At 43.8% G+C, this 22,401-nt stretch overlaps 1 protein-coding gene across 10 annotated transcripts in view; it reads right to left on the bottom strand.

Moving 5' to 3' along the window:
• Positions 1-9,967, bottom strand: part of Cab39 (calcium binding protein 39) — a 61,435-nt gene extending 51,468 nt beyond the window's left edge. For 2 of the 10 annotated variants that reach the window (NM_001401625.1, NM_001106924.1), the window contains exon 1: positions 9,578-9,949. The gene's annotated coding sequence lies outside the window, so the exon portion shown is untranslated. Of the gene's footprint in view, positions 1-8,296; positions 8,436-8,800; positions 8,931-9,067 lie in introns of those variants that run through there. The other 8 variants (XM_087565570.1, XM_087565574.1, XM_087565576.1 and 5 more) reach the window with 8 other exon arrangements.
• Between the last annotated feature and the right edge of the window lie 12,434 nt (positions 9,968-22,401).

The raw sequence follows: 22,401 nt of genomic DNA, 5'->3' as shown, positions 1-22,401 counted from the left end.
ATTAAAAAGTGAGCCATTACACCTGACCTTTTTTTTGGGTGGTGGGGTGGGGATGGGGTTATGAAACATAATTTTAAAAGTGTTTGGAAAAAAATCAAGTGGGGAAAAAATATGTTATGGGTCACAGAGCTATAACAGTTTATTTGGTCTCTACCATTACTGACCTCTTCTAAATGTCTCTCTTCTTGGGGTAAAGCCTTAGTGGCACAGAAACACTATAGCTAAAAATAACCTGTAGAAATGGGGATAAAATAAGAAACACCAACTTTTATTTTTGTTTTAGTGAATTAAAAATACAAAAAAAAAAATGGAGCTGAAAGAGCTGGGTGGTTAAGAGCACTGGCTGATCTTCTGGGAAGTGGGGTTCAATTCCCAATAATGGCACCTCATAAACTGTTAACTCCAGTTCCAGGGAATCCAGACACAGACACAGACACAGACACAGACACAGACACAGACACAGACACAGACACAGACACAGACACAGACACAGACACAGGTGAAGGTAAAACACCAATGCACACAAAATACAGTCATAAAAAAGAACTACAAACAAGCATGTCCATTGTATGTTTAGATAGGGTCTCACTATGTAGCCCAGGCTAGGTTCAAATGCTTTGATCCTCCTGCCTCAACATCCTGAGAGCCAGGATTACCTGCATTTGCCATGATGCTAGGCTAGGATGGATACGTCTGTATCTAATTACATGCTTACTTAAGAAATTGTGTAAAAGAAATCTTTTAATTGTGCAATACTGTGACAAAAAGCTCATAACTAGGAGGTAAAACTTTTAAGTGTATCCTTTCTGCTGACGTCACAACAAATGACACAATCAACTACAGACCAAAGAGTCTGGGTTCACTACTGGCTACTTAAAGCATTTCCAGAGTCATAAACTATCTCTGAAAGTACATAGACACAGAAGAAAAGCTCTGAGAGCTTCAGTCACCATAATAGCTACCATGGACTAGGAACTTGGACACAGCATTTTCCTACTGAACTTCCACAACTTCTTTACAAGTATCAGTCTACTCTTATTTTACAGACAGGAAAGTCAGGGAAGAATGGGCATACAGTATGATCCCCAGCAGCGTATAAGTGGCATTTAAATCCTTTCTTATGGCATATTAACACTGAATTTTTAAACTATTTCATTTACAGAACAGTCTCTCTGGTACAGTCTCATTCTTCTATCTTCTGCAATTATAAATCAGTGAAACCTAAAAGTATCTTAAATAGTGTGGTGAGTTATCTCTAATAGCTTGTAACAGGTACTAACAAATCTAGAAGACTGGAAAACATCACACACAATAAGGTTTACAAACTGCTCCTTGCATGCAGATATGGTACAGTACATTCCAGAGGGCTAGATTCCATTTTCAGCATCCACAGGGTGGCTCACACCACCTGTATCTTTGCTTCTAGTGGATCTGACTGACACCTTCTAGCCTCCATGGGCATTAGGCATGCATGTGGTACATACACATATATGCAGACAAAATACCCATTTTAAAATAACAATTTTAATTCTATAAAAAGTTATCACCTCCCAGCTCGGTGTGGTAGCACATACCTGTAATCCTAGCATTCAGGAAGCAAGAGACAAAACTGCCAAAAGTTCTAGGCCAATCTAGTCTACCTGGCAAGTTTCAGGTCAGGCAGAACTACAAGGCAAGACTGCTATTAAAAAGAAAAAGTTAACTTAATCAGAAAAATAAATGCTATGAAAATAAACCAATAAGTGTGGCAAGAGACCATGTCTCAAAGGATTCTGATGGAGCCTATTTGAAGGTCTTTGTCAGTCTTCCTAGGGAAAGGGACATCAAGACCAAATAAGCCCAGCAAGTTGGGAAGTACTGCGTGCCCACTATGGTAAGGCTGTAAAGGTCACAATGCACACTACATTCCTCTGACAAGCTCTGCAGAAAAACAATCACCTTCAAAAATAAAAACCTCAGCCTAAGGACTAAAGCCCGGTGACAGAAGATCGACTCATTTAGAATGCATGAGGTCCTGGGATCAATCATTAAAACAAAAATCTGGCTTATGCCTGTAACCAACACCTGGGAAGCAGCAGCAGAAAAATCAGGAATATAAATAAGGTCATCCTAAGCTATACAGAAAATTCAAGGCCAGCCTGGACATGAGATTCCCCCTAACATCCCCCCCACCCTGAGGCCACCCACACAAAGACTCATATTAACAGAGCTACTGATCTATCGAAAGATTAATATTCCACACAACAAGACTTGGTAAACTTACAGGGAAGGAGTAAGGGTTTCTTCTATTATATAAATCCCTTTCAAGGTCTGTGGAAATACAACAGAGCTAAGTGAATAGGAAAATATACTCTAGTTAAGCAATTCATCTCTACTGACTACAAATTTTATCACACTATCAAATACCTGGACCATTTATTATTTACAGAAACATTTTATTTCCTAAAGGTACAAGTTTTTTAAAAGTGAGAACAAAAACAAACTTTCAGCTAGGCGATGGTGGCACACACCTAAATTCCAGCTCTTAGAAGGCAGAGTCAGGTGAATCTCTGAGTTTGAGGCCAGCCTGATTTATAGGGCTAGTTCCAGGACAGCCAAAGCTACATAGAGAAACCCTGTAACAAACAAACACGTTTAATTCCAAACAACTTACTATTTCTATAGCAAGCATAACTCAAAGGCTGAATAAATGATAAAGAAAATCTGCATAGATTATACTGGTGAGCCAAGTATGCCTGCCTGCCTGCCTGCCTGCCTGCCTGCCTGCCTGCCTGCCTGCCTGCCTGCCTGCCTGCCTGCCTGCCTGCCTGCCTGCCTGCCTACCAGGAATATTTAGAAGATAAACTGGCTGATAGTTTGTTATTAAAGCAGAAAAGGACTGTTTAGATAGATCAACAATTTCTTGAAGTCAAGCATTTAAAACCATATTTAGCAAAATTTCGAAAGTCATCTGAGGAGTTGTTACTCATGAGTGTCCCCCTTGTCTTTTACCGCAGTTACAACCTTAGGCAGGCAAAGAGTAGTTATCTTGCTGCCTCCAACTGGATTCTTTGGGATTGTTCTTGCTGCCTCCAACTGGATTCTACAGATCTGGTCCTTCCTTTCCGCTCAATGCCTTTGGGTCATGTCTTTCCTTTCTCCCCAAACAGCTCACAGGACTTCATAACAGTGACATGCTACTCACTGAAGGCTTTTAGAACCTGTCAATCATTATCTGACTTACAGACCTATACTTTACTACCATATACATTAGTTCTCAACAGTCTGCAAATACAAAGGCAGAGAATTAGAAAATAGACTTTTTTGTTTACCTTATGCAGAGTACTTAAATAGTGGGAAGTAACTCCAGCCACCTGACCAAGTGGAAGAAAAAAATGTTCAAGTGCAGTCACATGCCTTCAAGTTCTCATAAAGGAAGAGCCTTCAGGACCACAAACAAAACCCCACATACCATCACAGAAAAAAGGTAAGTCACGTCCCCACACACCACCACAGATAATAGGAGCATCCAGACTCCAGGGGCTTCCAACCTAGGCCTCTAGGTAGAATCAACAATGACTGAAGCCCAGAGTTACAACATTAGTCACCCCATTAGAACCCAGTCCGGCCCATTACCCACATGCCTCCCATCCTCAAAGTAGGAGTAATATAAAAAAAAAAAAAAAAAAGCTACCTGTTGGCCTACATAAACTATAAACTACTAAGCAATTATAATTATACACCTAAAGCATTTAAAACAAACCATTTTTTTTAAATTATAACATGTGGCTATTGTTTAGAAATCTATTAAAAATCCTCAACGGCCTTTATTTTAAAACACTAACTCAAAAATCCGACAAGAAAACAAATCCTTACTGAGGAAACAGACTATTTCAGATGGTGAAGTAGTACACAGTCCAGAGAGCTCCTGTTTTGCAGTGAGGCAGACCTGGTTTCTCGTCCCAGCACAACTGCAGGATTTGTAGACCTGGGATAAGATTTCCCTTCGTTTCCCATTTGTAATGACGATGGAACAGCACTGCCCACCTTAGACGTTTGTCTAGCATGTCAACATGCAATGGTAGCCTTGCCAATTTTATCTATTAATTTTTGTTCATCTCCTCTGGTCTCTATTTCATCTTTATGCTAAAACAAAAATGCCTATCATGTACTAAACACCATTTAGTGTACACTGAGTATACTTTCTGTCAATGTTTTAAAAACAGGCTCAAAAGACATTACTGCATAGAGTACAAAAATTCCACTCAAGCAATCTCCATGAAGAACAAAGAGATCCAGCTCCAGTTCCAGCCCCTCAGCTCACAGGCTGCACCAGCCTGGGCAAGAGGCTGCACTTTACAGAAACCACCTGCAAAGTTACCCAAACACTGCCTCCAGCTACAGTAGGCTCAGTATTTCCATATGCAGAAAGATCCACTCTGACTAGATTGTTTCCAAACTTCTAAGTTTCTTCCACCCAGAATAGTCTATTACTGTCATTACAAAACTTACACTGTCTGGACAGCTAGTAGGTGACAAGTCCACTCTCCCTACAAGCCTCTCAAATGTAATCATATCATTCCTATCTCAGGGATGGATCTAAGCTAAAAGGGAGCTTGCCTGGGGTTGTAGAACCCACTGTAGGAGATTAAGGATCTCAATCCAAGCAGAATGCTTTTAACTCTGAGATTAATCCTGCTCTCCAAATCCCATGAACCCAAGAGTGGGCCACAAAGACTTGTAAACCACAACCTGTTCAGGCTGTTTTCCCCTGTGCTTAATATAGCAGGTCTGTAATCTGTGGAGGAAGAACTATGACCAATATAATTAACAGCACCCTCAAGCTATTGGCCATTAGAGAAGGCTATAAAGTAGCAACACCAAGCCACAAACCCTATGTTTTGTTTCTTGGGTAAACATTTTATCAAAATTAATCAATGAGTTGTGATGTTTTAACATTACTGTACTTCCTTGGTCTTAAACAATGTACCCACTGGATAATGCTGCAAAGAATAATTGCTCAATAAAACCTGGCTGCCATTAAACATTGGTTAACTAGGTTTTCTTTCTTTGTAAGATGCCCTGAAAATGGACAACACCTAACACACACACAGAATTTGAGTGTGGTAACACGCCCATAAGCCAGTACTTATGTGAGGGAGGAAGACAGTGCACTGGAAACTAAAGTGGTCTACAACAGTGGAGCTGTAACCTAGGTTACAATGACACCCTGCCCAGTTTCCCCCGCAAAAATACACATAAACAAGCAAACATAAAACTACAGCTTAGAGCTGGAAAAATGGTTCAGTGGTTAAGACCACTGGCTGCTCTTCCAGAGGACCAGGGTTCAATTCCCAGGACCTATATGGTGGCTCACAACTGCCTGTAACTCCAGTTCCAGAAGATCTGACACCCTCATACTGATATATATGAAGGCAAAACACCAATGCACAATAAATAAAATAATTTTAAAAAACCCTACAGTTTAAAACAATTTGCTCTAAATCTGAGTATTAAGAATAACAAGAAGGGGTTGGGGATTTAGCTCAGTGGTAGAGCACTTGCCTAGCAAGCACAAGGCCCTGGGTTCTTTGGTCCCCAGCTCCAAAAAAATAAAAAAGAAAAAAAAATAACAAGGGTCTGGAGAGATGGCTCAGTGATTAAGAGCACTGACTGCTCTTCCAGAGGTCCTGAGTTCAATTGCCAGCAACCACATGGTGGCTCACGACCATCTGTAATGGAATCCAACACCCTCTTCTGCTGTGTCTGAAGACAATGACAGTGTACTTACATAAAACAAATAAATAAATCTTAAAAAAAGTAGCAAGGTCTCAAGTTAGAAGAAATAAATAATCAAGGAATAAGTATGTACTGGACACAGCCAACACAAAGGTCATAGGCAGGCTTTATACACTCTCTCCTTTGGGGCTACTTTCACACCTGACTGACCTCTTGCAATTCTCAACATGCCATTCTCCCTTCCTCTGCCAGTTTAAATTCACAGCTGCTATAGATCACAAGTCTATCTTCCTCTTCCTCGGGGAAAGTTAAAATGACATTATATATAAGTTCTGTAAGATAAAAATGGCACAGTGGAGGACTATATACACCAACACATATGCCTGTGCACAAGGATGCTGATGGCTAGGAATGAGTTCAAGGCTAGCCTTGGTCTACAGCCTGAGTTACAGGACAGTCAAGGTTACAAAGAAACCCTGCCTCAAAACACAAAAACAAAAAACAGAAACACCCAACCAAACAAAAAAACAAAAACAAACCCCAGTACCAACAAAAGAAAACAACTCACATACATCAACAATGGTAACAAAAAGACACTACCTGAAATTCTAATCTACTGAATTTTATCTTTTATTCTTGTGGGGAGGGGGAATTTGTGCCTGTGTGTATACATAAATATTTATAAGGCCAGCAGAACAAGTATCAACAGTCAGTGATCAATGTTCTCAGGAAAATTATGCTCTTGGTAACAAACAGTAATTGCTACAAAAATCTATACTTAATTAGCAAAAAATGGACCAAAAGAAATGCTTTAAGTATTAGAAAATAGCCAAGATGCTATACAATAGATTCACATAAGGCAAATTATAACACCAAACCCAATGAGTAACTAGACTTTTCAAGCGATTTCATATTAACCGTATGAAAACAAATCTGCAGGGTATGGTGCACATAACTGTAATTCCAGCATCTGGCTAAGGTGGAAAGATTATCATAAGTTCTAGGCCAGCCTAGGCTACATAATTAAGTTCAGGCTAGTCTGTGGTACTGAATCAGACCTTTTCTCAAAGATACAGGAACAAAGCTGGTAGTGGCCTTTAAGCCCAGCACTTGGAGGCAAAGGCAGGTGATCTCTGAGTTTGAGGCCAGCCTAGTCTACAAAGTGAGTTCCAGGATAGCCAGGACTATGAAGAGAAACCCTGTCTCAAAAAACGAAAACCAAAAAATTTAGCCTGACTTCTGATGTCATGATCAAAAATGGTTAGCTCTGTGCAGAGCCCTAGTCTAGACTATTTTTTAGTAGTAGAGCAGAGGGTAGGAAGGGCCATAACAGATTATATATCAGCCATGAATATAATCTTTTCACCGTATCCTTCTTTAATTTTCTTTTCAAATTGTGTAAACATGGGGGTTTGTGAACACAAGTTCAGGTGTCAGTGGAAGACAGGAATGTGTGGAGTCACTGGAGTGGTAGACCAAACTGGATGCTGGGAACCCAATAGCAGCGGAACTCAGGTCTTCTGCAGGAGCAGTGTACACTCCTAATCACTGAGCCACCTCTCTAGCCCCTCAGTACTTGTGCTCACACAGCTGAGGTCTGTATGCTCTTCTCCAGTCCTCATGATCCCATATATGTATATTCAATATATAGAAAATATACTCAATATGCAGCAAACCTAGATGAGAAGCTGATAAATATACTTCAAACAAGAAGCCTTAGGTAATAATGCAACCTTAACAAGTAAAAGCCTAACAAGACATTTAAGAAAACTTTCAGACTGGGGTTGTTGGCCCAGCACTTAGGAGGCTGAGTCAGGAGAACTATCTGTAGTTTTGAAGCTAGCTCAGCCTGCACGGCCAGTTCTAGGACAACCTGGGCCAAAGTAAGAGGCTGTTTCAAAATGCCAATAAATAAGCAAATAAATAAATGAATACACACAATATATTTTTATAAAAATTTACACAGAAAAAGACCAGAAAGGAAATATGCAAAGATGTTTACAGCAACAAAATCTAAATGGTAAGATTATGAAAACTTGAAAAAAAAAAATCCCAGTCGGTTTTGAATCCTAGCACTTAGAAACCCACAGCAAGAGGACCACAGGTTGGAAGACCTGAGCTACACAGTGAGACACTGTTTCAAAAGATGGGGGTAGGGGAGATGGGGGAAGTGGAGAAAGGAGAGATGGACTACTACTTCCATGTTTCAAAGAGTATATCTTTCTTTAAAAAACAAAAAAATAAAAAGACAAGAGTCTCTCACTGTAATCTGGCTGGCTGGCCTGGCACTCCTCCTTCTCCAAAGTGCTGAGGCTAAAAGTGTTCACCAACACCACTAGCTAGATCTTACTTTGATAAAGAAAAATGGAAGACTGAAAATGTAGGCATTTCCTTGTACTTATAAGCGCTTACAGATCCAATATTAAGTTCTAAGGCAATTCTTACAAGTTATATATTGTAAGCTTTAGTCGTTACTAATTACTTGCAAATTTTTTAAACCTATAAAATAGAGCTTAAAAACTTCCACTTCTGACTCTCCAGTATTTTCATAACTAAAAACTAACAAGAAATTTTTTACCTTTCCAGAAAACGGTGTGTGTCCAACTTTCTGTCGGTTTTTATTACTATTTTTTATAAATCCGCGGTTTAATTTTCAATTTCAACAAAGGGATGCAGAAGTTCTGATGCAATTTTAGAAAACTCACCAACGCGAATGCCTTGTGTGCAGAGAAGGTTAATTTAGGCACCTCTTTTCATTACTTCAGATAAGCACACATCTAGGGACACTTTCTGCAAAAGGTATTTTCCTTGGCTTGGACATAGATTTACTTAAATATCCGGAAGCTGTCAAAATCGACCTCAAACTGCATTATATTTAAGAAACAATGTCAACTCCTGACTGTGGCCTTCCCTGCTCGCCTGTCTTTCACAAGAGCGCCTTTAATATGCCCTAGCATACATTTCCGGCCTCATGAGTCACTGAAAAATGAGTTCTAAGTTTTCCGTGGAAGGTCGCTTAAACAGCTCCTCTACAGCATTCAGAGATCTGACTCCAACTGCCCCTTCAGTCTACCCCACCTACCGCGGCACCCGGTGATGGAATTAGCAACATTCGCATGTTCTTTGTACCTTTGTCCTCCAGCTTTGTTGCCCCTCCACGCCCTTCTCCTCTGCAACCCCCTTCTCCTCCCGAATCCAATCGAGCCTTCTAGACCGGGTTTAGCACCGCCTCGCCCAGGAAGCCTCCCAGGTTCGTGGGAAGGCGGAAACGATCGACAGGTCCCGTCCCCCCAGAGCACCTTTCCAGCAATTGGTAGTTCCTAAACAGAACTTATCTCTCCCCTCTTGCCTGGTATCTTAGCTATTTGTGTACTCGTCTTATCTCTCACATCACGGAGTTAAAGATCCCCGGGGGAGGGCACCTCCAGGCCGGGTTCACCTCGGAGTCGCTCCGGCACCCGCACGCAGTCGGCGCTTTGGATTGCTCCAACCGAACCCGGGAACGCGCCGACCGCACAATTCCTAGCCAGAAATCAGTTAGGCATTTTCCTGAAAGGTTCCCTACAAAGATAGTGTCGGCGTCCCGCTAACAGGGAGGCTGCGCGGAGCCCGGGGCTAGGTGCTCGGAGTCCCCAGTGCGGCTGGAGTGACAGCTGGCCGGGCCAGCTCTCTCCGGGTTAGCCGCAGCCCTGGCCGGCAGGCCTCGAGAGCCTAGTATCGGCTAGGACAAGGGCGGCGCCCGGGACTCCGGCTGCCCCGGGCCGCTCTCGCCGCCGCCACCCGGGAAAATGGAGGCGGGTCGGGCGGAAGCCGGCGGGCGTCCGCGTCGCGAGCAGGGCCGGGCTGGGGGGTCACTCACGGGGCTGGGCCGGGCCAGGGAGCTCCCTCTCCGTGTCGTCTCCGTCCCCGTCCTCGGCCGCCGCCGCCTCGGGCTGCTCGCTCGGTCCCCGCGGTGCGGCTCGGAAGCTCCGGCCCTCCGTTGTCCTCCGCCTGCAGCTGCTCGGGGCGACGGGCTCCCGCGGCGGCGGCGGCGGCTGCGCGGGTGGACGGTGGCCCAGGGGTTCCTGCTGTGGCCGCCGCGCTGCTGCGCTCGGTCCGGCTGCGGCTGTGGCTGTGTGGTCCGGCACTGCCTTCGCCTCTGAGGTTGCCTCAGCCTTCGCGCGACTACTGAAGCCCCAGACTCTCTCAGGCCGCGCGGCTCCTGGCGCCCCGCGCCCAGCTCCGGCCTGAGCCCGGCTTTGACGTGCCTACTGCGCAGCCGCCGAAGGCGGGACATCGGGCGGCACCGCAACGCCCTCTGCATACTCCGGCGCCCCCGGGCGGCCCGGCGGACTCAAGACGCCTGAATTGCAGGGAAGTTGAAGAACTGGGGGCCCTAGGGAAAAAAAGCAGAAGCTGAGTTGGAGTCTTGCTGGTTGTCCCTCACTTGCTGGTTGGTGCTCAGCCCATCCTGGGCATCTGAGCTCTCTTCCTGGAGGACCACACGTCCACTTCCTCAAGTCTTAAAACTTTAAAGCTGCGGAGGGTTCATAACTGTTCAAATAGGTCCTGTCATGCTCAGCCAGAACCTGTAACTTCATTTTGGCGTCTCATGACAGGGGAAAACAAGTGATGAACTATTCCAAAGAAACAAGATCAAAACCAGGGTACAAATCCTACTTCCAAAGAGGAGTTGTAGTGGTGCATGCCTGTAATCTCAACACTTGGAGGTGAACTCGAGAGAATTAGGAGTTCAAGGTCATCCTAGACTTCACAGGTTCAGGTCAGCCTGGGCTGTGTGAAAAACCCTGTCTATGAATGAATGAATGAATGAATGAATGAATGAATGAATGAATGAATGCAGTGATACTGTAGTAAGTGCCACGACAAACGTGCCACACGTGTGCTCCTTTGCTATCGACTTACAATGTGACAGGATATTGGACAGCTACAGTGTGCTAAGGGAGTGGCTCCCTGAAGAAAGGAAGGCTATGTGAGCCCACTGTGAGTGAGCACTTTACTCCCTGAGAGAAGCAAGCTATCCGTCGGATTTGGAGCAGGAAAGGGACAGGCTTTGACATTCTTAAAATGTCTTTGATCACTGTGATTGTGATATGAAGATCAGAGTGAAGGGATGGAAGGAAATTCTACAAATACAGTAGATTGGGGTTGCTGAAACCCTCTAGTAGGGCTGGGGGGTGTAGCTCAGGTTATAGTACATGGTAGGCCTGGGTTTAGTCCTGAGTAGTTTGTATGCACACAGAGGAAGCTGAGACAGAGATGAGGCAGATAGAGGTGGCGGCACATGCCTATTGTTGTGAGGTACCCACAACAATGGAGAAGATCACTCAGACATGGATTCAGGCCCATAGAAAGTCTTTATTACCACCTGGTGTTTGAGACCCAAGTATGGTTCCTGAGCCTTTCTCCGGTGAATTAATTAATTAATTAATTAATATTATATTCCAGTGGGTGCCCCCTCCCCTTTAAGCACACACACACAAAATCATATCCTGGGTTGACACACCTCAGTTAGCAAGAACAGTCATCCAGAAACAGAACTGCAGAAGCCAAAAAGCAAGATTAGTACCTTTACTTTCCTGGAACTGTGGACTTTGATGGATTAGATCTTTGTTCTCGTTTTTGGCAGGTGTTGCTGCTCATGTCCTGGATCTCAAGGCCTGAATGCACTCCCATCATGGCGTTGGTTGTGCTAAGGTCTGGGGACCCATTACACTATAACCCTAGTTCTAGGAAAGCAGAGACTAAATGTGTAGTGAGTTCTAGGTTTCTAGTGCCACGCAGCAAGATCTTGTCTCACTACACGCATACATATGCACACCCCATTTGTGTCAGCATGTGTGCATGTGTGTCTGTGTGTGAGCTAGTATGTTGGTCAGGAATTGTAGTGCACATCTTTAACCCTAGCACTTGGGAGTGGAGGGGAATAATAAAGATTTCAAGGTCATTCTCAGTGATATGCAGTGCCCAGACAGACTTGTCTCAAGAAACAAACAAACAAACAAAACCATCAGCATGTTAACACTTAAAATCCATTCAACCAAGCATAGTTCATCTCGGACATGTTGAAAGCTTCTAGGGAAACTAGCCAGACTCTGTGGTAATTTTCACTTGCAAAGGGTCAAAGGCTGTAGCCACCTTCCACCCATGGTTACAGAGAGAAGATGCAGGACAGTTCTTGTGAACTGCCTTCCCAAACTTGATGGCCTCTCTCAGAGTCAGGCTATTTTCCGTCTTCTTCTGGCGGGGTGGGGGTGGGGGTGGGGGTGGGGGTGGGGCTCTGGAAAGCTGTTTCTACTAAACTATTTCTCTGGACATGCCACTTTCTGGAAAGTTCTCCATCTTTGTTTTCCTGTGCAGTGGCCATAGAACCCAGAGTCCTAAGTCTGGGTGATCGTTGTTGTTATTGTCTCCCTAGAGCCAATGCTGGTCCTGTGTCATTCTCTCACCATCCCATCTCCTCCTCTCCCTTGCTGAAGCTGGGCCACAGGATGGAGCCTTCCCTGCCTTAATTAGACCGTCTGGGAAAGGACTTTGGAGCCTGACTCATGGCTTCCCTCCCAACCCTCCCAGTGCCTTCATTCACCTGCCTGTATCTCACCCTATTGGATACGGTCCCCTCTCAGGCTGTCCCAATGACCTTCGCATCCTCTGCGCTCCAGCAACCATTAGGCTAGCCCCACCCTGGACACTGCAGTTTCCACATTGGCTCTGCTCTTGAAGTTTGAACTCTCTGGCGCTCCTCCGCTCCTCGTTGCCTTCCTTTCCATCCGCCCACCGGTCCCACACCCTCAGACTCACCAAACCTGCTCCAAATCTCATTAGAATTTGTTTATTGGACAGATGCTTCTTGAGAGCAAATGATGGCCTCGAATGATGGCAGTGAAACACTGACTGATACATAGCTCCCCTCAGCATCCAGGAAAGACACTGGGGCGAACGGGCAATTTACAGGAGAGGGAGACACGAAGCCTGTAAGAGACCTAGCGCGTTGAACAATGGGGTTAATGTTCAAGGGGAAACGTGAAAGGAGCACAAAAAGCTTGGTGAGTTAGAGGACCGGCCGAGGTACAAGTAGTTGTGTATGTAGAGCTTAGACGTGGGGGTGGGGAGGAAGGGAAGAGATAAAATTGGAAAGATAAGCAAAGCTATAATCATTGAAAACCTAAGTCCTCCGTGCTAAGGAGCCTGGACTTCAGCATGGATGTACTGGGAGGGTGGGTAGGGACACAGCGAATCTGTCATTGAATGCCACGTGAGGATGTGGCTATTTTTTGTTGTTTGTTGTCATCCCTAATCCTTCCCCCGCTCCAGTGCAGTGCTCAGGGTGAAATCCAAGCCCAAAGCTTTTTTCACGCTGAGCTGCCCCAGAGCTGTATTCCAACCCCGAGTTCAGATGGGTACTTTGGAGTTCAAAACACCTCTCTAATCAGACGCACACGGAACCATAGGAGTTCCAGGTTACAGATAGTGAGACCAGTTAAGAAGCTACTCTCAAGTCAGGCAAGAGGTAATGGGGTCTGAGCTAGGTTTGGCAACAGAGCTCGAGTCAAAGCAAATCAGTCTGACATTTGTAGAGGGTACTATGTAGTAATTTGATGGAGATAAGAATAGAGACTCCAGGAAAAGAGGTGGTTTTGATCTGGGAAATTGGATAGTAGAGCTATTTACTTAGATGGCCATTATCTGGGTGCAGTCAGAAGCCGGGAGGAAAACCAGGAAAGCACTGTGCCACACGGGCACAACTCAGGGAAAGACTAATCAGCCGTCTAAAGCTATCAGAAGGGGAAGAGATAGGAGACCTGAGGAGAACCGACTGGGTGCAGCCAACAGCTTCAGGGAGAGTGTCACGAGTGAAGAAGCAGTCCAGTGTCAGAGAACCAAAGATGTGACTTCAAGAAGTCAAGCTAGAAACAATGAAACCACAGAGCACAGAGAAAATTGGTGGGTTGAAGCTGGAGAAGATCAACACTGCTGAGAAGGTTCTAGAAGACAGATGAGGTTTGAACACTGTGGGGTCACAGGTGGTTTCCTGAGGTTTCTAAGGAAAGAGGGAATTGCTATAGCTTATTCTCTCTGTGGTGCTCATGGGGTGGAGCTCAGAGGACAATTTGCATTGGTCAGTTCTCTCCTCCTACTGTGACAGTCCTGGTGGACCTCAGGCTTGGTGGCAGATGCCTTTACTTGCCGAACCATTTCACTGGCTTTATTTGTGAGACCTTTTTACAAAGAGCTCTAGGGGTTAAACTGCTTCCTTCTGATCTCCAAGGGCACCAGACATGTGCCGAGCTGCACATACATACATACATACACACACACACACACACACACATACATACATACATACATACATACATACAGGCAGACATTTGTACACAGAAAATAAACTCTAAAAAATTAAAATGTAAAATGGGCTTTAGTCTCTCAACTGCTGATGCAAAGCTAGAATTTGGATGTCTGTTGAAATGAAAAAGTATTGGTCCTCCCTAAATGAGGTCCTCCAAAGATTTCCAATCCCTAAACTCTTCAATCTTAAGATACCTTATGAAGAGGAAATCTCTGGTTTCCTTAACAACTCAGTTTTGTCAGTTTTCTGGAAGCTGTCTTGTGAGAGTGCTGTAATGTTTTGCTGAAAACATTGAGAGACACTTGAGAGGACATATGATGGTTAGAAAGAATATAAATGGAACCCCATAGACAGTGAAAGAACTCTCTGTTCTTTCCCCTATGCTTTGCTTGTCTTTGCTGGCCTTTGCTGTTCTTCACTGGTCTTCATTGGTCTTCACTTTGTAGAGAAAAATGTGCCAAAGAATTTTTTGTGGTATTCCAAACTTGTGCCAATTTGCTGGAGCCTAGCTGTTTCTGCTGGATCCTGCCAAAGCTACTGATTGGTGTTTGGTATTTGCTATTGAACTGAACTGCTGATATCATGACAATGAAGAATGGAATTGCCTCAAGGAACTACTTCTTCTAAACAGGGCCACAAAACCCTTTTCCTATTAACCTTTTCTCCCTACCTCTGATTGGTGGGTTAGAAGGGAGGTTAAAGTGTTTGAGAACCCTAAATAAAGTAGGTCTGGAAAAAAAGAATCTAAGCCTACAACATTATATGGTGAAAATAAAATTATAAAATTTGTAGATATTAACATGGGGTTCTTGAGGTGGCGTTCTCTTCTTGAGCCTGTAGTCTGTCCTGCTGCTTGCTACCTGCTGACTCAGTGGAGCTGACCTAGGTCTTCTGGTCTCCACTCATGCTCATGCAGATGCAGTTGAGCGCGTGTTGCTTGAAGCCTGTGGGTACCTAGTGATTTGACGCAGCATCGAGAGGAAATAAACAGGAGCTTGAGGAAGGTAATTTTGTGCGTGTGTAGATTGCCTAAAGGACAAAAAGCCTGTCTTTGTTGATTTTTGCTAACTTTGTGGTTTTCTTGGTTACTTAAGAGAAAAAAAATCAATCTCAGGAAAAATTGGGATTCTTTATTATGTTACTGTCCACATTTATTTTAAAAATACTGTGTCCTGACTTGAAATAGTCAGGAGAACAAGAAACTTTTTAAAAGGGAGAAAATGCTAGAAATAATTAGGTTTGGTTAATATGTTACAGTGGACAGGATGCATAGAAAGAGCTGTCAATTCTAAATACCTAGTCTTCCCTGGGTTAAATTGTACAGTAAGGGGCTATGAAAAGAAAAGGCACCTGAGAATTATTTACTGTCTGAGAAGTTCCTAGAGCCTTGTCAGATATCTTCATTTTCCATGACATATTTTTAGTTTTTAGTTCGTTTTTATATGTTTTGAAGCGGGCTCTCCCTTTAGCCCGGGCTGCCTGGAAATCAATGTGTAACCCACAGTGGCCTCAAACTCCTAGTAGTCCTTCTGCTTCAGCCTCCTGATTCCTAATATTACAGGTATGAGACATCACATTAAGCTCATGATAGGTTTATTTATTCTGCTTTTCCTGATATTAGACAACCACAGTGAGATGGTATGAGTGCAGTTTCCACTGTTCCTTAAAATGGTGATTTAATACAATTTATTTTAATCTAGCATTTCTTAACACTGAACTATTTGTTTTCAGTTGGGAACTCATATCACTTACCTGTAGAATTCTATGATTAGGACATACTCCAGATCCATAGAATCTCTTTTCTTGATGTTCTTTATACAGACTTAGTTTATTCTCAAAATATATTTGGGTCTAATTACAGCACTTGCTGTATGTTATATCTGAACACTGTAGTGGTTTGAATGATTGGCCCAGGAAGTGGCACTATTAGGAGGGGTGGCCTTGCTGGAGGAAGTATGTCACTGTGGGGGTGAACTTTGAGAGACCTTTCTCCTACCTGTCTGGATGCTGCCATGCTCCCACTTTGATGATAATGGACTGAACCTCTGAACCTATAAGCCAGCCCCAATTGAATGTTGTCATTATAAGAGTTGCCTTGGTCATGGTATCTCTTCGCAGCAATCAAACCCTAACTAAGACAAACATTTTCCTCTGTGAAGATTGTGTTCTTTCATTTTAATAAACGGGAACTAATATTTGTTGTTCTTCTTCAGAAATAGGGCTTTTCCCTATGTTTACTGGCACTTTTTGTCTAAAACATTTATAACTTTTTTTTTTACTTACTCATTTTTGAGAGAGAATTTCACTGTGTAGCCCTGGCTGACATGAAACTATTACGTAAACTAGGCTGTCCTTGAACTCATAAAGATCCTCCTGTTTCTGACTCTGGAGTGCTAGAACTAAAGGTGTGCACTATTACACCCTGCTACTTATTTATTGTGTGTGTATACATGTGGTTATGGGGTGGGAGAGAGCAGGAACATGTTCCATGGCACCAAAGTGGAGGTCAAAGGACAACTTGTAAGTGTCTGCTCTCTCCTTCTACCTTGTCGGATGCTGGGAATCGAACTCAGGAAGTCAGGCTTGGCAGCAGCTGCCTTTACCTGCTGAACCGTTGAACCAGCCTTAAAACTTTAAGAAAGACTTTAGTCTTTTGATTTTCATGCCACAGTACGTAACCACATTTCTTCATCAGTATTTGAACAAGGTTTGGTTATAAACTCCCAGAGGAGGTTTCATATTTTAAAATTATCAATAACAGGTTAAACGCGGCCATTTTATTTTGTCGTGTACAAATTGTTTTTAATTTTACTCTGTAGCTCTCCTAAACAATTCTGAAATCAACTATAGCCCATAGTGTTTCATCTTCCATAAAGAAAAGTTATCTCAGAGCTATATGCTGACACACTATGCTTGTACCTTTGTATGCTGGCTCCTGTGTGCAAGGTTGAGTTCGTGTCTAATTGAGACAAGTGACTCCCAGATCCAGTGGAACAAAAATTCTTTACCTAATACATTTAATCCCAGACAGATTTCTGGAAGGCAGAAACAGGCAGAGCTCTGTGAGTTTGGGGCCGGCCTGGTCTACATAGTGAGTTCTAGGACAACCAGAGCTATAAAGAGAGAACCAATTAAAAAAATATTTATCTAGAACTAAATGAGCTGATGAAGTGGGTATATTTAGTTTTAGGTATCAGCTTGCCATGGTCTCTGAGAGGAAAACCTCAAGTGAAAAATTGTCTTAATAGAGATTGGCCTGTTGGTGTGTCTGGGGAGGGGGGTCATGGTCTTTTTTTTTTTTTTTTTGGTTCTTTTTTTCGGAGCTGGGGACCGAACCCAGGGCCTTGAGCTTCCTAGGTAAGCGCTCTACCACTGAGCTAAATCCCCAGCCCTGGGGTCATTGTCTTGATTGTTAATTAACCAGCCCACTGAAGGTGGCACCATTCTTTAGATGGAGCTCTGAACTGTGCAATAGTGAAGAAAGTTAATGAGCAGGCAAGCAAGAAGCATGCCTGCATTCATTGCTCTCTCTATTGACTGGTTGTTGGATTAGTCCAAGTTCTCTAGAGTGACAACTTATAGAATGAATATATGTATATATATATGCATAAATGTATATAGGATTTATTAAAACGACTTACGAGCTGTGGTCCAGCTAATCTAACAATGGTTGGCTCTAATGGTTTTGAGCAGAAAATCCAAGAATCCAGAAGTTTCTCAGTCCACAAGGCTGGATGCCTCAGCTGGTTTTCAGTAGACACTGGAATCCTGTAGAAGTGGATTTTAATGCCAGCAAGGAGTGGACTTGGTAGCAAGGTGTGAACAAGCAAAGAGCAAAATATAGCCTGCCAGCGGAAGGTGTGGCTCAGATTAAAGGTGTGCCTTTCCTCCTCATCCCACCCCCATGCAATCCGGATTAAAGGCAAATTCAAACTAAGCCAAAATCCTTTACAGGTTTGGCCTTCGATTTTTGGATTTTAGTTAATTGCAGATGTAGTCAGGTTAGCAACCTAGAACAGTCATCACACTGGGATTCTTGTCTTGATTTACCTGTAATAATGGATCATTGCCTGGAGCTGTAAACTGAAATAATGCCTTCTTCCCCTGTGTTGCTTCTGGTCAGGATGTTTTGTCAGAGCCACAGAAGTTAGAGTGAGTCATAATGATGGTTGTTGGTTGACACATGGGTGATGTTTAAATCCGTTTATTTCCTGGCTTTGTAAGGAACTGGCTTCTCGTTTGTATTAAACAACCTATAGCATAACAGTGTGGCGTGTCACGCTTTGGTCAAGTGAACGTTTGTCAATATTCTCTGACCTCTCCAATATTTGACTATTCTCATTGAATAGTCTTGATTCCATAGCAATATAGTAATTTGTGTGGCTCCCAATCTGCCATCCTTGTTGACTGGATGTGCTTGGAGACAACGGTTATGCCCTCAAGACGGAGTCTGGACCATCATATTTGAGACTGATGCTCATTTAATCAGGAATGACCAAACATTTTTAAGCAACCGAGGCTGAGTTTATAGGCCCAATGCTTAATGTTCCCCTGGGAAAATGAACTTGGCACATAGAGCTTAGAGAGCTCCTAGCTTTACAGGAGACGTAGGAAGGTATATTCCTGGCAAACCGTGTTCAAATGCGTAGGTTCTGGAAATGAATCCGATGTCAACTCACTGGTTAGCTTTCAACTGGGCATTTTAATTAAACCCTATAATCTGAGCACTTGGGAGGCAGGGGAAGGAAGACTAAGATCTTGACTTCAGGGGTTGGAGAGATGGCTCAGCGGCTAAGAGCACTGACTGCTCTTCCAGAGGTCCTGAGTTCAAATCCCAGCAACCACTCGGTGGCCCATAACCATCTGTGATGAGGTCTGATGCCCTCTTCTGGTGTGTCTGAAGACAGTGACTGTGTACTCACATACATAAAATAAAAATAAATATATTAAAAAAAAGATCTTGACTTTATCCTAAACTGTGTAAAGAGCTTTAGACCAGTCTGAGCTAAAGACCAATTTGAAGCCGGGTCGTGGTGCATGCCTTTAATCCCAGCACCCGAGAGGCAATGGGAAACAAATCTCTGAGTTCAAGGCCAGGCTGGTCTACAGAGCAAGTTCCAGGGCAGTCAGAACTTCATAGAGAAAACTTGTCTTGAAAAAAACATAAGCAAAACCAAAACAACAGCAAAACGAAAGACCACTTAGATTGTTTATTGAAGTTGCCCAGCAAATCACACTTAGCACTGTACGATAAATTGCTATGTTCACCGTTTCTGGGGAACAGTGGCCAAAACTAAGGAGAATGGCTTTAGTTTGTGACCAAGAAGAATCTTTCACATCCTCTTTATGAAAAGAGAAAAGGATCCATGTTTCAATATACAGCACACTCTGTCCAGTCTTCGGATGCAGCATGTATCTTGGAGCTTCCCGTTTCTCTTCACACACTGCAGGTAGCTGACGACCTGCCTTGTCTGACGGGATTTAATTCCTTCCCTGAATCCTCAAGGAAAAAGTGGGGTTTTTTTTTCCTCTCTTGAAATTGGACTGTATCTTGATTCCTTGCCCAAATTGTCCATCTGTAGCACGTTTTACATTTCTCCAGTTTTCTTTCACATTTCACTGACTCAACGTTTTACTGTCTCTGCAACTGCCCTAGACTGGCATCGTCAGGAATTAAAACCCAGATCCCTGGGAGGAGTGTAGGTTGCCGTGTGGCTGACCTGTCTCCTAGAACCTATGGAGGTTGTGCAAATGGAAGCTTTGCTCTGGGGTTAACTTTCATGGATGAATCACCTTAGCAGATCCTGAACAGCAGGCAAGAATTGTCCCTGGACAAGTCACTGTCTGTCCCACTAGGGAATCTAGCCAAAATCTCAGGTCATGTAAGTCCTCATATAGAAGAAGCAGGACCAGAACATGGTCAAGAGCATCAACTCTCAGCTTTAGGGAACACAAAGAATGCTGCTGGGATATTTTTATTTCTGCTGATATTGAACTCCACTGAACTAATTTTCAGGGTCCAACTAAAGGATTTTTGTTGTAAAGTAGCTCTTTTAAAATTATTTTATTATTATAATTGTGGTGTGTGTGTGTGTGTGTGTGTGTGTGTGTGTGTGTGTGACAACTTTTGGGTGTCAGTTCTCTTTCTACTGTAAGTCACAGGAGTCGAACCCAGGCAGCCAGGCTTGCATGGTAAGTACTTTTATCCTCAGAGTCATCTTACTAGCTCGTAATCAACCCTTTGTATCATTATTACTTCTCTATCTCAGGCATCCATCTTTTATTTATTTTATTATGTGGGTTTTTTTTTTTTGGACCTCCTGCCCCAGTGTCCCAGTTTCTTGGATTATAGTAAGAGATATCACTCCCAGATAGGCATCCATCCCATCTCGAAGATCTTAAAACGACTCACTTCTCAACTGGTCTTTAAAAGAGACACAGCAGAGAGAGAGAGAGAGAGAGAGAGAGAGAGAGAGAGAGAGAGAGAGAGAGAGAGAGAGAGAACGAACTGGGTGTGGTAGTACATACTTGTAATGTCAGCAACAACGTTGGGAAGCTGGGGCAGGAGGATTGCATGTTCCAAGATTGCAAGTTCAGTCATCAGAACGGAAATCAAATGCACAGACTCAACTCAGTCCATGAAGATACGCAGGAGGTTAATGCTCAACTGGAGATGCTCACTGCTGGAAGACACCTTGAACAGAAGTTGGACATTTCAGTGTGATGCTTTCTGAGTCTTACACAAGCTCAGGAGTCATGGTGACGGAATGTCTCTGGTCCTGTGTGTTTCAGAAATGGCGAGCTGACTACAAAGGGCCATGCAGATCCAGGATCTCATGGTTCTCGTCAGAAACACATTTCTGTCCTTCCTTGTGGTTCCTGTAGCCTGGGGGGGATGGCGCCTTTCTAAGACTTGCCCCTACAAACCCTAGGCTGTCTTTGAGGTATTCCTCATTAAAGAACAGTGTGTGATCATCCTCGCCCAAATAAGGCATCTCATTTTTGGCTATCACAGCACCATTGAGGACTACTTTTTATTTCAGTTTATTACTTTTTATTTTTTAATACAAGGTTTCTCTGTGCAGCCCTTGAAGTCCTGGCACACACTTTGTAGGACCAGGCTGGCTTCAAACTCAGAGATCCTCCTGTCTCTGCCTCCGGAGTGCTGGGATTAAAGATGTGTACCACCACCACCTGGCTGAGGACTGCTTTTAAGAGCAGCTGATAAATCAACCTGACCATCTTGCTGGAGTGAAAATCACCCGTTGTCTAGAACTCCTTTTAGTTTAACTCTATGGACCGCAGTCCCCTCAACATCCCAGGGTCAAATAGACTAGAGAAGGAAGGCACTGGTGCTGTGGGGATGGCTCAGCGGGCAAAGTGCTGGCTGTACAAGTCTGAGGAGCTGGCACTGGGTCCTCGGCGTCCACATGAAAAAAGTGGAGCACCTTGATGGGTGATCACAGTGCTGGGAGGCAGAGACTGGAGGATCCCAGAAGCTGGCTGGCTGGCCAGCCAGACTAACCAAACTGATGAGGTCTAGGTTCAGTGAGAGACCCTGTAACAAAAAACAGAGTGGAAGAGTTCTGGGATTAGCTCAGTTGTTAGGGTGCCTGCTTAGTATATATGAAACCCTGGGTTTGATGCCTAATACCACATAAAACTTTATGGCGGTTCACGCCTATAATCCCGGCACTTGGGAGGCGGAGGCAGGAGGATCAGCAGTTCCATGTTATCCTTGACTATATAGCAAGTCTGAGTCCAGTTGTACCTCTACGAAACCCTGTGTCTTAGTATTCTATCGCCGTGAAGAGATCCTCACCACAGCAACTCTTATAAAGGAAAACATTTAACTGGGGCTGCCTTGCTCTTGAGAAGTTCAGTCCGTTCTCATGCATGGCAGGGAGTGTGGCAGCATCCAGGCAGACAATGGTACTGAAGAGGTAGCTGAGAGTTCTACATCTGGATCAGCAGGCAGCAGGAAGAAATAATGACACTGAGCTTGGTGTGAACTTCTGAAACCTCAAAGCACCCCCCACCCCAACCCAACCCTATGCATGCCTACACACACACACACACACACACACACACACACACACACACACTCTCTTTCTCTCTCTCTCTCTCTCCAACAAAGCCACACCCACTTCAACAAAGTCACACCTCCTTCCTAATTGTGCCACTCCCTATGGACCTGGGGACCATTTTCATTCAAGCCTCCTCACCGTGCCTAAACAAAACAGTTAGAGGAAGACACCCAGTGTTGATGTCTGGCCTTAATACAATTGTGCACATATGTGAATCTACTTCTCCTATAGGTGTTTACAGGAATGAAC

The sequence above is a fragment of the Rattus norvegicus genome, chromosome 9, assembly GCF_021556685.1.
Source record: "Rattus norvegicus strain SHRSP/BbbUtx chromosome 9, alternate assembly SHRSP_T2T, whole genome shotgun sequence".
Lineage (NCBI taxonomy): Eukaryota > Metazoa > Chordata > Mammalia > Rodentia > Muridae > Rattus > Rattus norvegicus.
The sequence above is the reverse complement of the archived record's forward strand: the minus strand, read 5'-3'. Positions and strand labels throughout refer to the sequence as shown.